Source organism: Centroberyx gerrardi, chromosome 15, assembly GCF_048128805.1.
Source record: "Centroberyx gerrardi isolate f3 chromosome 15, fCenGer3.hap1.cur.20231027, whole genome shotgun sequence".
Classification (NCBI taxonomy): Eukaryota; Metazoa; Chordata; class Actinopteri; order Beryciformes; family Berycidae; genus Centroberyx; species Centroberyx gerrardi.
In genome coordinates, this window is record NC_136011.1 from 6,562,161 (window position 1) to 6,580,894 (window position 18,734).

The window sequence follows — 18,734 nt, forward strand, 5'->3', positions numbered from 1 at the left end:
CTTTTGATTACAAACACCTTTTGTTTGCCAACCCAAGATGGCCGCATGATGATGCAATGGAATACTATGAATAGCCCCCTCACGGGTTGGGTACCTAACACTGGCACCCTGCCTGTCTGCCGACCTACCTTCCATCCTATCTGTCTCTCTCTTTCTCTCTCTTCCTCCCTCTCGTCCCCTGACAGCTCATTAGCTCAGGCTATCACAGCCTGTCTCATTACAAATGGATCCGGACCCCAGCGAGCCGGCATATTTACACTACTAAAGATAGAACGGAGCAGGAAAAAATACCCCCTTGACTGTGTCCTCAAACCTGGTCGCCATGCATACACTGCTCCCTATATCCTGTCCTCAATGACTCTGTTATAGCTCAGCGTGTGTGTAGTTGTGAAGACTGTCTTTGCCATGTTGGTCCTCTGAACCTCATAAGTGGCGAGGAGCACGATGGTCGAGAATTGTATATGAGGATGTTATCACAGCCAACATAGACCTTGGAAACTGTATATTTAGGCCGTAGTCACATGGCTGATGTTAGTGAATTCCCTAAGTGAATAATGTAATCGAGTAGCTTGTGGTGTGTATTTATAGCGAGGGCAGTAGTAGTGGTGTATTGGTTTATGCTGTCAGTTTTTGTCTCTGAACAAATTTAGATTTATGAAGCTGAAATGTGTGATCACAGAGGTGAGGCTGTGATGATGAGAGGGAGCAAAGAGCAGCGCTAACAAGATATTTGAGAATGGCTTCATTCTTAATATTAAGTCATTAGTTGCTGTCCAGCTTTCCGTGTTTGCTCCCGTTTTGTCACTCAGGCTTTATGAGGAGAAGCTCAATGGCGGACCGTGACTAAAGACTTCATCTGACAGCCCGATCTCGCAGTTTCTCCTCTGCCAAAGCCGGTTCCAGTATATTGCTGCAGGAGTGGAAAAGTTTATGAAAGAAAGATCAGATGATGCTATTTTGGTGTTCTCCCTGCTCTGCCCTCCTCCAGCCTCTCATAACACGGAATTAGAATTTCAAAGGGAAGAGATGTTGGAGAGAGATGAAGTTGCTACCAGCAGGCATCTAAAAAGCCAGAATATTGAACATACAGTAGTGTGTTGCCAGAGCCCTCATTATTCCACCGACATCTGTAGTATCCAACAGTGGCATCTTTGATGGATTAGATTTAGTTAAATATTGATTCTTCAGGCAAAGCTCATGACATCATGAGGCTCAATGTGATTTTTTTTTTTTTAGCTTGTAGCTTAAAGACACTGGATGGTTTGTTGAATCAGTGTGTATATAATGTGTGAAGTTATGTAGATTTTAGTTATACGGCAATGGCATAGTATCTTAATTAAATAAACTGTAGGCATCTGTATCTCATGGAATAGGAATTCCTGTAAATGAATTAGAAGTTGGTATCATGCCAAGACCTTCACTTTGAAACAAGACTTCTTTGGAGCTATGGCAGTAACAACAAAACAAGAATGTTTTGCGAATGGTCCGATCTGATCTTGCCTCCCACCCCAAGAGCTCACCGGCTGATTCATCCAGCAGCCTGACGCTGCGGGTGAATACTGCGGGAAGAAGAAGTAGATATAACTTTTTTCCTGTCGTCTGCTATTCATCTATATGGGAGATATTCCCCTCTGTCTGCGTCACCCTGTGCTCTGGTGTGTTCCTGCTCTGTCAGCCACTCATGGTGGAATGCATGACTGACTCACTGACTTGTTACAGCCTATCGCTGGCAGCTGGATGTCAGTCAACAAATCCACTTCCACAGAATGTCTTACGAAATGATTAGGTAATATACACGAGCAATACTTTGCTTTCCCTTGACGTCACCACTTCCATCTCCAGCCTAGTTGCAGTCGTCATGTTGGGCGCCTCCTAGTTAGCGTTCAGTTGAATTCATTTGGGGAAGACAATGCGAATGAAAGCGACCCATCTGTTTGTGGGAATTCAGCCGCAGGTTGCTTTTTCAACTATAATTTGTTTTGAATAGGTCTGAAATCAAATACGAATTACTATATATTGAGGATGTCCAATTCACTGTCACTGATTGATTATACATGTGGTTGCTGTAGCTATTTAGTATTGTTTGCCCACTCCGTCCAATTCAATTCAGTAAATTTTATTTATCCCAAAGGGGCAGTTGGACACAAGTACACAAGTGCTATAACTGTTAAAAGCTGCAAGTTAAAACATAAGAGAAAGAGAGCACACGTGCAAATAAGTTCATGTGTCTTGCTAGTGCAGTCTCTCAGTGCCAGTGTAGGTCCAAGGGAGTATGGAGGAGAAGGTAATTGACTAGCCTGATGACTTCAGGCATGAATGTGACCCTCCACCTGACTGTTTGACACTTAAGGCGGTAGTAGCTCGAAACTGGACCGAGGGGATGGGAGGTGTCATTGAGGATGGAGTTTGCCTACAATGTGCAAATATTGATGGAGAATTAGAGCATGCCAATAATGGTCCATTAGCTTCATCAAATGCACATTTCCCTTGGCTATTTTCCTTTCTTTAGCCCAAATGTTCTCTCGCATCAAACAAATTGCGCCAGGATTCATTTGGACGCAGCCTGAAGGCCAAAACACACCGTCATTTGTCCTCAGTGTGTCTCTCAAACCGGGGGCTTTAGCCCTGTCCTACGACACTTGGTAATGAATTACTGAAGGCTGACCATCATTCAGTCCCAGTACTCCCTGTTTGCACATCTTCTTCTTGGTACATAGACCATGTCGGGCCATTTTTTGAGCTGCATCTCCCAGGCGCCCAGTCAGGTCACCATGCTCCAGGAACAGAGCAGAGCAACCCGACAGAAGTGTCGAGAACGTCCCCTCCGGCTGGCCGGATCTGTTGATCTTACCAGTCAAAATAAGCAACCAGTCACTGGACTAGACAGGAGAGTTTATTGTGGGGGTCTCTCAAGGGGGATGACGCACGCACAGGCACACACATGTGGATCCGGACACACACACAAACCAACTCTCAGTAATATATAACATGAGACAGGGACTTTACAGTGAGCCAACACGGCCAACTTTTTCCAGAGTTCATTGACCCCGGCTCAGGAGGAGTTGATAGTGTGTGTGAGAGCAGAGCGAGACAATGAATGGCCGGGCCCCATTGGACCCAGATAAGGAACTGGGATAAGGGTGGGAGTGTCAGCATGGAGCAAGGGAAGCTTGGGTTCACTCCAAGAGCCATAATTATCCAGGATGGGAAAGCCAGAGAGGGACCCCCCCCCCCCCCCCACCTCCCTATCGCTGGGGCCAAGGACTCATTCATAAGACTCCCTGAAGAGACAAGAGTGAGGGTTCAATCCCTGTGAAACTCCATGTAGTACAATGGAATGGATGCAACAGAAGCTTAGTCGGTATTAAAGCGTGAAGCAGAAACAAAAAGCTGCTTGCTTTCTGACACGTTCAACATGTCATTGCAGTCACGTCAGCTACAGTGGGTGGGTTTTTGTTGAAATTTTGTCTGACACATCCATTTTAGTCACATTTGATCCTTTCTCTCAATTGTAGTACAGGAGCTAACAGTCACCTCTGGCCCTGGTTGCCACAGTAGTTAACAAGGCTCATTAAAGTCAGCCAGGCATTTTAACCAGGTTTCTCATAGTTGGATTATGTGCTTAAACAGGTTATTCTAACCCAGTTATGGCGTTTACATGCGTCAACCCAAAACCAGGTGACTTGAGTAACCGGGTTAAGAACGTAGTGTTCAGTGCATGTAAACGTAACCAGTGATGAAGGTGGTAATATGGCCGGCCTGCAGTGTGCCTCCGGTTGCTGCGGTAATGCAGTAGTAGACGTTGCTTGCAGCCCCGCAGCCTGGGACCCACAAGGCTTTCGCAGCCGCCCCCTCCCATCTCCTCCCGCTGCCTGCTAGTTGACATGCAGAGAGGAGTTCCCCGGAGGAGGTCCCTGCCTGCGTCTCCGGCCAGAATACACACCGCGCGTTTCCCGAGCCGCCTCCGTGTCCAGACACGCCTGGCTGTCATGCCATTCCCCGCATTGGAGGATGCGAGCTGCATCTACGTGCGAGCGTACGTGTGTGTGTTTTTAGGCTCAGCTCAAGCGTTCGTGTCTGAATTTGCTTGCATAAGACAAAGAATGTTTGTGCGTCTTTCACGTCTTGCCTAGCAGTGCAGCTCCTTGCCTCAGGTGTCTCGCATTCACTCCACATTAGCTGAAATGAGAGCCAGTGAGAGTGAACAGAGGGGGTTAAACTGAGAGTTTAGTCTGCTACTGAGAAAGTACCATATCCTGATTAGAGGAACAGCACTAGAGTTTTTCCAAGAAAGTCACTTTATTTTGCAGTGTGTGACACCACATTCACTGTCTTCAGCATCCATTAAATTCGCACTCCCACAATTTTGCACGCAAAATCTTGTAAAAACTGTTTTACACAGAGGTTGGGTTCACCATAAATTTTACTAGAAAGTCATGAGTTGTGACAGGCGTATGCGTCGTCCTGATGGCCGTGCTGTTTCGCTGGTTAGCATGGGAATGCTGGGAAATCACTTACAGCAGAATATGTCCCATAGGGGAACACTTTATGTAGCTTCATTTACCCTCTTCAGAACAACCAACAAAGTCTACTTGAATAACTATTGCATTTTTAAAAAAAAAACCTTTATTTTGTGATGTGATATCATTTCAGCTTTGAAACCATAATATTTGAGGCAGTATTGATACTCAAACCAAGATTTTTGTCATGACACCTATATGCTGGACTTAACATTTTTTGGCCCTGCTCCTCAACTTAATCTGGGATTGTTTACACTAATATATCCATGCAGCACCGTAAAATCTATAGCCTAGATGTAATAAAATGCACAACGTCCCATTGGGTAAAACGCTTGACGAGAATCGTAACCTTTTTTCCCCCTCTATTCCCATAATGATGTTGTCGACAAGTCCGTACTGGCCTGGGCTCAGGAATGTAAACATCCATTTCCCATCACTAAGCAGGTAAAACAGAAAGCCTTTCTTCCCTTCAGACTTGCCGGTTGAGGCTGACCATGTGGGGTGTGTTACGGCCGGGATGTGCTATACTTGGTAAGGCCAGTACCGTAGGGATGATTTTCCGTGAGGACGCGTTTGTAGTCGAGCCGTGGGCCATCTTCGAGAAAGAGAATGCTAGTGTGCGAGAATCTGTTTGGGAGGTTTAGGAGAGTCGTGTGTTGTGTTGGAGAGTACGCAGTCGGAGAGGTGTGTGTTTTGAACAGTGTGTCATCATGGTGTTGGTATTTATAACTGGAATTCTGTATATAGTTTATGTGCTATATTCGAGCTTGCGTCAGCGGTGTTTATCAGAGGAATTTGGCTCACTTTCATCTTGTAAACCCAAAGTGTGCGTTCTAAAGAGCTAACTTACCAACAGCAGTCTCTCTGTCCACTCTGTCCTCTCATGTTTTTTTTTCATCTGTGAACCCACACCCACTTCACAAATCTATGGCCTCTTGCTATGATGTCGGTTTTACACCTCTCAGCGTGTTTGTTAGAGTCACACGCTCGCATGACACACACACGCACACATACGCACACATGCTTTTTTCTCTGTCCTGCTGTGTTTTCTCTCAGCAACTGAGCCTGCAGGGGAGCGAAAAAAGAGGCATATTAAACCAAATGATTACGAAAAGCCTTCATACCTCATTTATCTCCGCAGAAGCCGAACTTGTTAAATAAAAGAGCAACCTCCTCCCGCAGTCTCGCCGAGGATGTTCCCGGTCCCCGATGCAGGACTTCGAGATAGGCCGACTCCCTGCTCTGCACCACATTAAAACCAAGCCGTTTCTTATCGCCGGCAGCTGCAGGGTTCATGCCAAAAAGGGAAGCATAAAATTGTACCTCGGCTGCAGGCGTCACATGTCTTCACAGTTTGGATAAAAGGATGGGATAGCGTTGCAGACTGGATTTTAACACGAGGTAGATGCTGGGCTGCATGAAAATGACTCAGAAATGCCAGGTCTACTGATTTTTTCTGTCAATTTTCAATTAATTCATGAAGTGGATTTTCTTCCAATTATAAAACCGAAATTGTTTCGAAATGGGTTCATGTTAATGTTGTCTGGTCCAATGAATCTATGAAGAAATTCTGTAAATGTTACATGAGCTGCCATTTCTCTTTACAATTTGAAATGTATTGAACTGAAAGCTTGACCCCCAACTGTCGCTGATTAGATGGATAGTAGTGTTTGAAATTACCACCCGTCATGCACCAAATGCCGGTAAAATTTGTCTTTGGCATATCAATCAATAAGGGTCACCTGCCACACTTAATGCCTTATACAGTCTTTGTTTGCCTTTTCTCAAACTCTCAAACTTGGCCACCGTGAGCCAATCAAAACAAAACAATGGCTGCCTGTTAACCAAAAGCAATAGTGTCTAAATTTGTTGCATTGTTATTGTGACTTGAACCGTTGCAATTACTCATGAATTACAAGCTTGATCCATTGTAAAAGTGGACAAACTTTAAATGAACAAACGGCAACGGATTCTACACACAAAATTATTCTTGGCATTAGCCCTGTGACAGCAGGGGCTAAAGGTCTTGATGCATCAAGGTCTTGATGCGGGCCAGCTGTCTACCTGTAGGCCTTTACTAGGTCTGCAGATGGAAAGAAAAGTATAGGGAAGACACAGAGACCTTCAGGGCTTGCAGTAGCCTTGTTGTAGCCTTTCCTCCCCTTTAGATTGTTTGCATCTTCTCTATTTCTGGGCCGGTTTGTGCATCCTCAGAAATTGTCTGCCACCGGGTTGCACTTCTTCTGTCTCTCTCTTTCTCTCATTCTGATTCTTTTCTCTCCCACAGAGGACTCTGCGCTCGCCCCGTTCCCTTTATCTGTTTCCCATACACACTCAACCACACATTCCCAGCAGGACGGGTGTTTATTTAACCCTAAGCCTTTGATGGAGAGTGCTTATTGTCTCTGCTCCATGTACAGACGGTGCGTGAATATTTCCCAGTTAAGGCCATTGTTTTTTTTCCACCGTGGCCCCGGCCTGAAAAAGTACTAGCTGGTCTGGCCAAGTCATTAAGCAGGGCCTGGTACTATGACCATGGTTTTCCTCCAGCCTCTCTCTCTCTGTCTGTCTCTCCCTGATTTCCTGCTTTGGCCGCAGCACCTGGATGGTATTACTGCATGTTGTTTTCTCCACTCTTATAAATATCAGATTATGTTTTGGTTACGATGCGACGTGAGACGATGTGATATCATTTATTGTCCTGGAGGAAATTCGCACTCAGCAGTGGGCAACATGTAATATTTTTGGTGAATTCAAAAGTGTGTGTGTGTGTGTGTGTGTGTGTGTGCGCGTCAGTCACAATGTTACACTGGTCAAAGGTGCATGTTCCTTCACTCTCGCTACCAGGTCTGGTTTCCTTCACCAACTTACAAAGCCATAATGGAAAACTCCCTCCCAATGAACATCAGTATTCGACTGTTTGACACCCTCTGCTTCCCATTTAAGGCAAGACAAGACGTACACTGATGGAGCAATACATAATACACACACAGACACACACACATATGCACTCACACTAATACACGCTCGCTACTGGCGCTCCATCACTACAGAAATAGCTTGATAGCTGCTGTTTTATGTCACATGCCACTTCAAAGATTTTCAACTTTGCGTCCGTTATGCTTGAGGAAGCTTGAGGAATAGTGTGGAGAACTGTGAGTTGTGTGTGTGTGTGTGTGTGTGTATGCATGTGATTTTTTTGTTTTGCGGCTATTGTTGGTCAATCGTGCCGCGTCCAAAATGCCAATGTTGTTTTCCCTCCCTCGGATGCAAATAGAGGGCCAGCTGCTGAGGGGGGTGGAGGGGGGGTGTAGATAGATAATAACGCAGGAGTGTTACTCCTCATCAAGCTACTGTGGCATTGTAGCTTGGCGCCTGCTTTAATTACTGCATCATTAGTCCTCCCACTCTCTCAGCCTCACTTCTGGAGAAAATGAAGGCCCAGAATTTTCCTCTCTGAACACTCAACAGTCGCTGACCTTGAACACTTGTTTTTGTTTAATACTGAACATTAGATCAATATTCTGAGATATAGCATCTAGACATCCAGCCAAGCCTGATCACTTGCCAGTCTCCAGAAACTGACGCAACAGTGAAACATCCAAGTATTGAACAGTAGAAGTCTGTCTGTCTCTCTGTCTGGCACCATAAGGTAATTTACTTTATCTGATTGGCGTTGATATGGTTAATCGCCAGTGGCTGAGAAAAAAAATACACCGCGCGCTAGGGCTGCACAATTAATCATAGATAATAGTATATTGCGATTTTATGTTTCCATGATTAATAATCATGTAACTTGGCGATATTATATGTAGCTGCGTCCCAAAGTAATAAAGTAGTAGCCTAATTATTTCAGTGTTTCCCATAAGTTGTCAGTTTACTTGGGCAGCGTGGAGAGGGTTGACGTCAAGTTGAGTTATTAATGACTTGTTACTGACATTTCATTTAGCGAGCCCAGTAACTCATATTTTTGACTATTATACTTCCATCTCATTATCAAGGCCACATTTCAAACTGTCTCTCTATTCAGTTTGTGTCGGCACAGACACGCCGTGACTCGAAGCACAGATGCAATGTGTCATAAGTGCAATGGATTATGGTCTTTGTATTTTGCTAACACGTTAACAACACTTGACAACATTAAATCTTGACTGTATTTATTATGTGAATTTTGTAAATAAGGACCACAATAAGAGTAAAACATGACATTCTAGCTGCTACTAAAAAGTGAAAATTGAAGGTGTTTCCTACATTCGAGACAAATAACTGTGATAACAATATTTAGCAAAATAATCGTGATTCTTATTTTTGCCATAATCATGCAGCCATAGTGTCGACTGTAAGCTGTGCTGATGCGTGTTGTGTAGAGGTCAATGGGTGTTTGACCGTTCCCCACTGGTTTCCCCCTTGTTTTGGAAATACTCACTGGGGATTTGCCAAGACGAGTTTTCCAGCGTGTATGTGTACATGTGTACAGAGGTGTGTGTGTGTGTGTGTGTGGTCCCTATCGCTGCCTTATCATCTCTGGTCACTGCCCTTTACTGCGGGCTATCACTCGGTCGTCCAGCACCAACACAGTAAAGTTTCCACTGCGGACGGCTCGAACAATACAGACCCTCCCTCGTCTTTCCACTGCTCCTCCCTCTCCCCTGGCGGCTATATATAGACCTCGACCACAAGTGGATCTTTGTCTAAGACATCCTTTTATTTCATTAGCGCGTCGGAGGGAAAGGTCCCGTGGCCCCGGCCTGGGAAGCGGCGCGACAGCGAAGAATTGAGCCTCACCCCAATTTCCTCTTCAAGTGACAAAAACAGCGAGAAAGACAGTAAAGGAGACAATAAATCAAATGGGCTTTGGGCGTGTCAGGGGTTAAGTTGTGATTTGACTCGTCTGAATTATGCTTCCTTGTGTTCCCTCAGGGACTCTGATGGGGTTTTTTTGCTTTTGCTTTCCTCCACCCTGTAAGTGTTTCCGTATTCTTCCGCATAGCTTCACGCAACACATTTTTGCGGAGGTTTCTTCCAGTAGCGATACTTATTTCCACACCTCTGCCGCACCTCTGTCGGGTTCAGCGGGCATCGTCGACCAGATAAGCCGAAGTCCGTCGCTGGCTTGTTTCACACCTTTGTGTGCCAGGTGGATTTGTAGAACATAAAAAAGGAAAGCCAAGCCGTGATTTCAGTGGTCAGGGTTGGATGGGCAGATCGTAGATAGCAGATAACAGGCGTCGCACTTTGCACGTCCACACATACCCACACACACACACACAGACACACACACACTTGCTTGTCTCAAGGGCTGCCCTGGCCGTGTGCCCGCGGCTTGTCAGCGCGCCCTCAGACAAGTATCCACCTGTCTGTCAGGCTCGGTGGGACAGACCAGCCCTCTGATGTCAGTCCACATACCGGCCGGGCAGATGGTACCCTCTCTACCTTGCCCGCTTCACTGCTTTTTATTATCCAATTTGGCCAGCGAGAGGCTAGCTGGAATGGGAAGATAACAGTAGTGCAGCAAGCCACCTGCTAATGCTCATTACTCAGCTTTTATAGGTGTTTGTTTTGTCTGCGCGAAAGATGGAAACCCGCTAAAATTCCGCGAGTAAAACATTTGATTTGTGTGCTTCTACGCAGCTTAGGTGTGCGTTGAGTTTCATGAGCGTGAATCAGGTTGCAGAAACACTTTACTATCCCATGGAAGTAGTATGGCAGCAGAAAAACGATAATGTACCTAGGCTATTTAAAACTGTACAATCAACATAAAACTGATAGGAACAAAACAGGCCAAGGGTTTACAAGCTTTGGCATCTGCTTTGTGTTCCTGTCTTGTAAAACGAACAGAAACGTATTGCCCGGCTCTTACTTCTTCATGTCGCACTTCTCTATTACGAATACCTATTCTAGGGATACAGGAGTATGAGGCACTATTCTGGGCACTGTGCCCTTGACTCTTCCACCCCTTGCTTGTTATGTTGGCAAATTTAAGCTTCTTCTCCTAGATGAGAGTGGCAGCTAAACATCTAATATGTAGATTGTAAATGTAATGTTCTAGTTTTACTAAGTAAAAAAACAGTATCTCCAGTTATATAATCGAGTTTCGGCCTAATAATGGGCCTGTCTGCTTTTTGTATAATGTAGCCAGGTGGCTACATGGCTCATGGATACATATGGCTTGGAAACAAACCCCCGGGTCCACAGTGCTCTCATTGAAATGAGTATATTATGTGATATTGCCCGTATGAGATATTGGCAATGGGAGTCTAGACCTCTCACCCCTCCTGTCCTGAATAGCAGCGTCTCTAGTCAGAGTCCAGGCTCAGCAGCAGACCTCTGTTTGTTCACTGGTCCCAGCTCCGGCTTTTATTACCTGGAAAAAAAGCCTCAGCCATCACAACACAAGCCTGCTTATGTCAGAATCAGACTCACTCTAATGTTTAATCTACATAATCTACTTTGCCGATTTGAATCCCTGGACCTCCTGGGAAAATGTGGCTGGGGAAATTCAATGAGAAACTCTCTCCTCTCTCAACAACTACCTCCAAGTTGCCCTTGAGCAAGGCACTGCAACCCCAGCTGCTCCAAGTGGAGCTGCCCAATGGCCAACAGCTGAGGACTGTGGTTATAGTGGGCAGCTCCCAGGTGTGTAGTTGTATGAATGTGAAGCAGGGCGTTGCTGAAAAAGAGAATGTGTGCTTAGTCAACTTTCCCTGGATAAACAATATAAAAAAAAAGCTAAACTTGTGGTTTAATGCTGTGTATTTACCGGCTGTGTATTTACTGGTTGAATTTACAGCTAGGCACGTTCAGCTGCGTTAGCGCGAATTGGAGCAAATGGGAGGAATCTCTCATTCGTCATCATTTCAATCACTCCCTTTCCCTTGTCCTCAAACATACAATACATGTATGGACACATGGAGCCAGAGATGCTGACAGAGACAGGCAGTGAAAGGCAGAATGAGTGTCTTATCTGATTGGCTGCTGACAGAGGTGAAGTGGTGTGTTAAGGGACACTTGAGAAGATAGGTGTCCCTGGGTCCTGGTCTGGGTCTGGCCTTATCCTTCCATCATCTTTTCTACTTGCCTGTTCTCAGCTAGAGGCACTAGTCCAAGAAATGTTCAAGCCCCATTGCATAGGCTACACTTTCAAGTGTAAATAAATTCATGGGAATGGCGCTAACATCGGATCCAGCAGATTAACATTGGGGCTTTTTGCTGCTTGTAAATCGAGTGTCAAGGTAGCTATTTTTTTGTTTTATCACTGATATAGTTAGACTAATTGTCAATAAACTAGATAGCTAGTATTCACGGGAATGATTTTTAAGTTGACATATTTTCTTCACCAACTAAGAGGGAAATGATCTTTTTGTCCTCTGGTTGGAGTGGATAGGAGTTAATTATATTGCTCAAACATTCTTGGGCAGGTATGGCTCAACATGGATGACACCGGCCTTCTTTTTTTTTTTTTGTTCTTTTTCTTTTTTGATGATTTCATAGGAGGTAGATGCGATAATTCTGGTCCCATGCAGAGGACGCCCTCTGCATAAACATGAAAAATTGTGGGCTGGAGAGTAACTTTTGACCCCTCCTTGGTTCCTGCTCCTACGTTCACTGGCCTCTTTCTGTCCCCTAAGGCTAGCAGCCTGCTGTCATGCTGTCATGCATATTTTCACGAAATGTAAAGAAATTAAATGAATACATTTTGGGAGCATGCACACACACACACACACACACACACACACACACACACACACACACACACACACACACACACACACACACACACACACAAGAGCACCCAGGCAGGGCATCTCTGGTAGGGCGTCTGGTAAGTCGACTATCACCGTCCGTTTACCTAGGAATGATGTACAAGATAAGCTGCTCTGCTCCAGCATGTCCCACTCTCTCTGAGTGTGTGTTTGAGTGTGTACATGTGCTCATGCATTTGTTACAGCAGTGAAGACTAGCTGACTGACAAGCACTGCCTACTTCAGACAGCATGAATGGAAACACTTGAATGAATTTATTTTAAGTGGAATACAATATACAGTACCAACAAGCATACTACAGCATTAGAACTACCAGAACACTTTATTCACCCAGCACAGGGATTTGCTGTGGGCTTTGACAGCAGGACTTCACATACATGATACAAGGGACAGTTCAAATAGATAGCCACTATACATATCCACCATTTCAGAAAATTGATACCTACTCTTACAAAATAATCACTGGCTTGAAAATAATGAACATTACAGGTTACTATAAAAGTTGAGTCATCTTAAGACCTTTGTCTAAAAAATAGTTGTTTTTGAATACAGAATTAAGCATTTTTGAATGAAACCCTACCACAGATTGGCTACCACAGAGTGATCAGATCTACTTCTTCTACCTCGAGTTGGTTGTGGCCATTTTGATTAGCAGGGACCAAAGGTGTGACATTCATTCATATCTGTGTTGAAAATGGCCCTTGCATCGTCTTCCTCCGTCACACTGTGGCGGGACAGATGACACTGCTGAGAGCCAATGTGTGAAACAACCTCAGGGGACTAAAAACACAGATGTCCTTTTGGCTCTGTCCCCCGGTGTCAGATTATTGTGTGTGTGTGCGTGTGTTTGTGCCCAAGTTTCACGCCCATCTCACCTCATGTGAAATGAGGGTGAAGTTTAGGAACACAAAGTTTTACATCTGTCACTATAAATCATTTCAGTAAGGGTTTTTTCGCTACTGGCTGTTTGAGTTAGTAAGATAAGGTAAGGTAAACTAATATTTTAGTTTTGGTAAGTGCGGAAAAATTGTGTGTGTGTGTGTGTGCGCGTATCTAGGCGATGTGTGTCTGCCAGTTTGTATGAGTTTCGCATCTGGAACAGAGAGATTACACAGCACTTTGTCTCTCAATTCCTGTTTACGCCTCTCTCATGATGGCCAGTGTACACTCCCCATCCTGTGTGTGTGTGTATATATATGTGTGTGTAGGAATGTGTGTCTGATGGTGTGTGTGTTTTCCCCATTTCACTCTGTCTTATTCCATGTCTTTATTCTGCTGGAAGGTCAGTAGAAAGTGACAGGACCGCCGGGGAGACGTGATTAGATAGATCAGATGATGAATGGGAACAGACTGAGGTAAATAGGAACCCGGCTGGCTGGATCCGTAAAACTGATTAGGTTTCTTGTGAGGCGAAGGCCCGCTGCACACCGAGAGACAGACAGAACACTGTTGCGGAGAATTGACGCTTAAAAAAAAAAAGTGGATCGTTTTGAGGAAAGGAACGTCTCCTCGGCGCAGTTCAGTATGCAGTTTTTGCGGTGCGCTGTGCACAAAATGATTTGTTTGCCTTCCTCCTGGCGAACACAACGGCCATTGTTTTCAGTGATTGCCCACTTCACAGTCAGCTCCCGTTCACATCTATACGTGCCCGGCCGTTCAGCAGTATGTGTCTAAGAGTCATTGCGCTCTTGGACTACGCCCATTTCCCAGTGACTGACCAGACGTGCGATTGCTCAGGTCACACATGAGATTAGATTAAATTAGATTGACTTTATTGTCCTCTATGCTGGAAATTTGCTGTCGGCTTCTTCTGTGTACAATAAGATAACAAGGAAATTGTTAAATTACACTGTGCATTTGTGATTGTGCAATTTACTGTTCAAGCTGAGTTCAGCACCTGTATGGTCTAAAGGTTTTCTACACATCTTGTGCATCTTGTTTTTTCACCACGCAAAGAAGAAACTAAATAATAAGTGGAAATTTTCTTTTGGCCAATGCATCATTGGGGAGGATGAATCTGCATTTAGGACAGGATACTGCTTCAGAGAAATTAGATCCTCCTCTACCTCCTTTTCCCCCCGTTCTATCTTTCTAATGACCTACATGGCCACTAGGCATCGGCAGTCGTAACTCCGAAATAAGTTGTTAACTCGTCAAACTGCCAGATGTGTGACACACTTGAAATGTCCTCTGAAATGTAGGCTAGCTCCACCACTTTCTCAACTTCTGCTGTCCAGCGATGTCAGTTCATCAGCAAGTTGTGAAACTGGATTGTGAAATTAGTCGAGTGCGTCACAAAGATAGTGAACCGTAATGGCCAAAAAAGATATGTGCACATTTATTGTTTTCCATTAAAGAAGGGGGATGTTACTCAAAGGAAAGCTCTTGTGTCACATATGTAGAGTCACCTAACCAGAGCTGGGCTCAAACAAACAGTAGCTCAAGTGACTCCTACAGTTGGCCCATCTCAACTCTCATCCTGTTAGGGGACTCCCTCCGTAGTTTCTCGACCAGTTAGCGTTCTGATGTGTGGGGAAGCAGAAGGAAATGTCTGAAAATAGCCAGGGAGGAGCCGAGCTGAGGGACTACTTTATGCAGGAGGACAGAATGGGTGAGGTTGAATGAGGAGAGGGATTCGGAGAGTTCAGTGGCGGGGCCCGGTCGTGGGAAATGACCATCAGACATTGGCACAGACACTCAAGTCCCAGCCGATAGAGAAACTGACCGACAAGGGTACTTTAGCCCACTAAGGCTTAATCTTAGTGTCCAAGACCAAGGTATACCTAAACGCATTCTTCATAGACCAAACTCAGAGGGAAGAAGAACCTCCACTTATACAGTTCAACTTCTTCATCAGGTGGTCACCCAACTCTGACAAGGATGCGGTGCATCCAGTATCTTGGCCCGGCCCAGGTCCTAACCAGTAAAAGGCTGTTGTGGTGCTTCTGAGGCATGAATCATCCACTCTTAGCCCTGGTTCAGGTCCGGGCGTAGGTGCTGTGTTGTGGAAACCCAGCACCCTCTCCTCTGTTTATTTTGGAAGTCCAGTTTTCTGGCACGCTGTGAAGGTCAATGCCTCGGGGGAACCGTTACAAGAGAGGGCTTCTTGGGAGATTTAGTCTTGATTTGGGCATATTTTGGACATACTGTAGATAGCCTGGTTTGTTTTCTGCTGGAGGTGGTCGGGGGGAGAGTCTGGTTTGTCCTGTTTTGGGCCTGCCTGATGAACTATGATGGATTTAACCTATTTTTGTGTGACATGAGTACCCATGTTGATCTTTCTGCTCCACATAGTAACGCGCTGACAGAAAGAGTTGTAGGGGGGCTTCTCTGGGACGTTTTTTAATGGGGTCCTGGTGGAAACTGCAACTGACCCTTCTCTGCCCCCTGCCCCTCCTCCCGTTACTCACCCCTGCTTTTTTTTTTCTTCTTTCCACTCTGACTCTCTCTCACCCACTCCCACAGCAGGAAGAGCCCAATTATAGAGATATCAGGCCCATGCACAAAACGTGATAGCCTGTGAAATGTCTTCGGCGTCACACAGAGACAATGTTTGTCCTGCCCCAGTGCAAACAGGATGCTGTGTGCAGGAGAGCGGCGCGAGATAAGAACAGACAACAGCGAGAGGGAAAGACCAAAAAAAAATAAATAAAAAAAAAAGGGTGCCGAGGGGGCAAAGGACAGAGGACAACTCAGAGAGGCAGGGGAAAAAAAACAGCAGGGAGACGGACGACGCAGAGAGGATTTAATGATGAAGGGAAAATGGGAGCGGTTGAAGACGTTTAGTGGAAAGATAAGAGCATACCTGAGGGAAGGTGGAGAGGCAGTTGTACAGTTACAGTATTACTAAAATAGTGCGATTCTTCTACAGGAAGCAGAAGGGTTTGCATCGCCACCTGAGGGAAATGTGACTCTGACTACAGACATTGTAACGTCTCTCCTCCTCCTCCTCCTCCTCCTCCTCTTAACCATTTCCTGTTGCTTCCTTGCTGTCACATAATAGTTCAAACTGACTTTATTTACCAAGGAAATCAAAATGTGTGAGACACCTCTTGCCCCCCCCTCCTCCATCTCTTTGCTGCCTGGTAGTTATATGGCGGGGAACAGAGCTCGTGTTTACCGGAACAGGAATAAAATGCGCGTACGTGGCGTCGCCAAATCACTTCACTTATCTTGTGTACTGACACTTTGATAGGGATTTGCAGATAATCGTTTGTTACTCTTCACCCAGGGAGAGATTACATGATGTTTCTGTCTTTTTTTTTCCCTCCGCTAAGCCAATGCTTATTCTCACTTTCCGTGGATTTATCTACTCAACTCATTCTGGTCTTAATGCAGCCATGAAAATACTGACTCAGGATTAAAATGTGGGTTGTGTTAACAACTTTACAGCAATAGTTTTAAAAAAAGGAGCTTATATGATTCATCCTCCAACTTCCAATAACTTGCAACCCAAAACACTGGTGCAAGTGCTTTTTGGATGGACATCAATTAGACTTTGTTAAAAACATGAACTACTACTTGAATTATGTTTTTTGATTGAGGTCATAGAGTATTCATATTGTATTCATATTGAATAACCGCACTACACCTGCCCAACATACCATTGATGTATTGTGTTCTAAATATTTTCAACCAAAGAAATACCATGAGCGCAATATTACAGCAGATTATGGGAAAATATTTGCTACACAACACATGTAAACAGCCTAACTGAGTTATTCTTATACCCAGAGTAAAGGACATTATTTAATTATCAGGCATATTTGATGCAGTTACTGTGACATTTGCCTCACCAGCTCAACAGCTCCCACGATGAACACCATGTATTAAAAAAACATCCCTTTTGATTTTGTTTAATCAAGACATGCAGTGGTCCTTGGCAACAATCCACAAACTTCAGAATCGGTATCAGAATCAGTCACTTTTAGACCTCCACTCAAGAACTCCACTCAAACACACTAACACAAAAACAGAATTAAAAAAACTGCTTCCTCTCCTCATCAAACGTGGCTCTGCAGACGCCTCTGGAGGCGGAAGACGTCCAAGTGACTTCAAAGCTCGAGAAAGTAGAGCAGGCTTTTCATGTCGAATCTGTGACAACCTAATTCTCTCTCTCTCTCTTTCTCTTCCATTCCTAAATTATGCATGCATTTCTAAGTATGTCCTTTTTGCAGATTGAGTTCTACTTTGAACATGTGAGCAGAGCCACTTTGGCAGAGTCCCTCAGGACGTCCTCGGGCGGTCGGGGCAGTCAACACCTCACCAGTTGTTCAGGAAATGCTAGCGCTTCTGTACCACTCTGTAGATAGGGTTATTAATTTGCAGCTTTGAGTCTACACTTTGAGTCTTGAATGATGAATTTTGACGTCCATGTCCGTGGGCAATTTGTCAAAGCACCTCATGAATCTTTAGGAGGTGGACCTGGTGGTCATGGACAGCTGGGGAGTCACATGGCTGTGATTTATCTGACCTGCGGTTATAGGTCAAAAGGCGAGAGACCAGCAAACAGGCCCCAAGAATAGAATGTCATAAATGGATGCGACCCATGAACAAGGCCGTCTTTTAATGCAGATTTTAGCTTCAGAATTGTATTTTTAGTGCCTGAAACTCCTAGCCTAATGCTGCAGGCATTGTGTCTGTGAAGTGTAATCTAATGACCATATAGGTTGAGTCTTATTCGATTAGAGACTGTCTTTATGTATGAGGACGTCACATTTTACAGTGTTGCACAGTTTGTACATCTGCGCTAATACTAGAGGCATTGTGACTACAAAGAATAATCTAATAGCCCCAACGAGTGGTTCTCATGCTTGATATAAAAGTACATTCCATCCCCTGATAGGAGCTAAAATGGGCACGTGATTAGAGACGTGTTTGCGTCCCAGGACATTGCATTTCACACTACAGTACAGTGTATGAAGCAGTGACACAGAGTCATCGGTGTTTGTCCTGGAGGAAGTGCTCTCTCTATCAGAGGATGTGTGGTCTGCCTGCCCTCAGGAGCTCAGCTCTCCGGATTGTGAGACTGTTGGGGATTTCCTGCTCCTTGTCCCATGTTCCTTATCTGCACGGCCTAAAACGGATCTTCCGCCAGTCACCATTACCTGCTGAAATAGCGCCTCCGTTTTGACATGTTTACGTTCCTCACTTAAAATCCATTTGTGCTAATGTCAGAGTAGAAGTTGACGCATTTGTCTTGTAACGTTCTGAGAAAGTTCCAAAGGTTCTTGGGAAAAGGGACTGATAACGGCGATGACGTGATGTTTGAGGAAAACACTGGCCAGATTCTAGTCATCGTGAATCATATTGTGCAGATTCACTCTCTTGTCAGGGACGCTGATGGGCGCCTTGATAATGTCGCATCATTCTGCAGCGTGGCCACCGACTCTGCACCTTCTGTTGGATCGCCCCAGCGGGAGCAAAGTAAACACGAGGATTAACCTTCAGC

General features: G+C 44.9%; 1 protein-coding gene across 2 annotated transcripts in view; it reads left to right on the top strand.

The window, feature by feature from the left end:
- The window catches only part of inpp5a (inositol polyphosphate-5-phosphatase A), a 132,944-nt gene that overhangs the window by 5,250 nt on the left and 108,960 nt on the right, over positions 1–18,734 (top strand). The window contains exon 1 of one of the 2 annotated variants that reach the window (XM_071924799.2): positions 5,000–5,051. The exons of the other annotated variant lie outside the window; for it this stretch is intronic. The gene's annotated coding sequence lies outside the window, so the exon portion shown is untranslated. Of the gene's footprint in view, positions 1–4,999; positions 5,052–18,734 lie in introns of those variants that run through there. 2 annotated transcript variants of the gene reach the window in all.